Source organism: Macrobrachium nipponense, chromosome 36 (assembly GCF_015104395.2).
Source record: "Macrobrachium nipponense isolate FS-2020 chromosome 36, ASM1510439v2, whole genome shotgun sequence".
NCBI classification, from domain to species: domain Eukaryota; kingdom Metazoa; phylum Arthropoda; class Malacostraca; order Decapoda; family Palaemonidae; genus Macrobrachium; species Macrobrachium nipponense.
In genome coordinates, this window is record NC_087220.1 from 65028019 (window position 1) to 65029431 (window position 1413).

Consider the following 1413-nt stretch of genomic DNA (forward strand, 5'->3'; position numbering starts at 1 on the left):
GCCACACTGGGATCGAATATTTTGCACATACTACATGAGGCATTAACTTACGGGTTTTTACGCCGCGCCAGAGGTTGCCACAGTAGCATATGAAAGTATTCAATCCATTATGCAATGCATGAACCATATTTTGCATATATACAATGGCATTAACTTACGGGTTTTTACGCCGCGCCAGAGGTTGCCACTGCAGTATATACAAAAGATGGGACTTGCAGTGCATAACCCAATTCACATATGGAGTAGACGGCATTAACTTACGGGGTTTTACGCCGCGCCAGAGGTTGCCGGCCACCTCAGATATGTGACTTGGTTCGATACCCATTTCAGAGGGTATCATGTGACATGAGAGGTGGGGTTCTGTGCCCCTCTGAACAGCTGTTGGCTCTCATCCTGAGAGCTCGTCCTCCTTCCTCCAAACAGCTGTTAGCTCTCATTGTGAGAGCTGGTCCTCCAGCCTCCAAACAGCTGTTGGCTCTCATACTGAGAGCTCGTCCTCCTTCCTCCAAAAAGCTGTTGGCTCTCTTCTTGAGAGCTTGTCCTCCTTCCTCCGTCAGGGAGACGAGAGAATCGCCGAGAATGCCTGATGAAAAGGACGATCACAAGACTTTTCTTCACAGCTACAAAGAAACAGCCCTAGCGAAGGATTCTGACTGGTCACCAGTTGATGAAGCTGTGTCATGTTCCAGAGGCATTGCGATCTTCTTGGCCCAGTCGATGGGGTTGATTACAGGATGGGTGTGTGGGAGGTGGGGGGACCTCCCATTGCTGGTTGCTGCTGGGGGGAGCAGCAGTGAACACCCATCCTGCAGTCAAGCCATCGAATGGGCCGAAAAGATCGCAGCTCCTCTGGAACACGATGCAACATCACCAACTGACGACAAGTGAAAGTCCTCCATTTTGGTTAATCAGGGGCTGTTTCTCCTGTCCAGTGTCCTTCCAGGTGTCTTCCTCTTTACTTTCATTGTCTCTTGAGGATCTTGAAACACTTTGGCTCTCATCCTGAGAGCTGGTTCCTCTTTCCTTCGAACAGCTGTTAGCTCTCATCCTGAGAGCTTGTCCTCCTTCCTCCGTCAGACTTGTCTTTATGGCTGCAATGAAACAGCCCAAGTGAAGGATTCTGACTGATCACCAGTTGATAAAGTTTCGTCATGCTCCAGAGGCATTGCGATCTTCTTGGCCCAGTCGATGGGGTTGATTGCAGGATGGGTGTGTGGGAGGTGGGGGGACCTCCCATTGCTGGTTGCTGCCGGGGGGAGCAGCAGTGAACACCCATCCTGCAGTCAAGCCATCGAACGGGCCGAGAAGATCACAGCGCCTCTGGAACACGATGCAACATCACCAACTGATGAAAAGTGGAAGTCCAACAACTTTTATTAGTCAGGAGTTTCTGTTACCAATCTGTTTAATTGT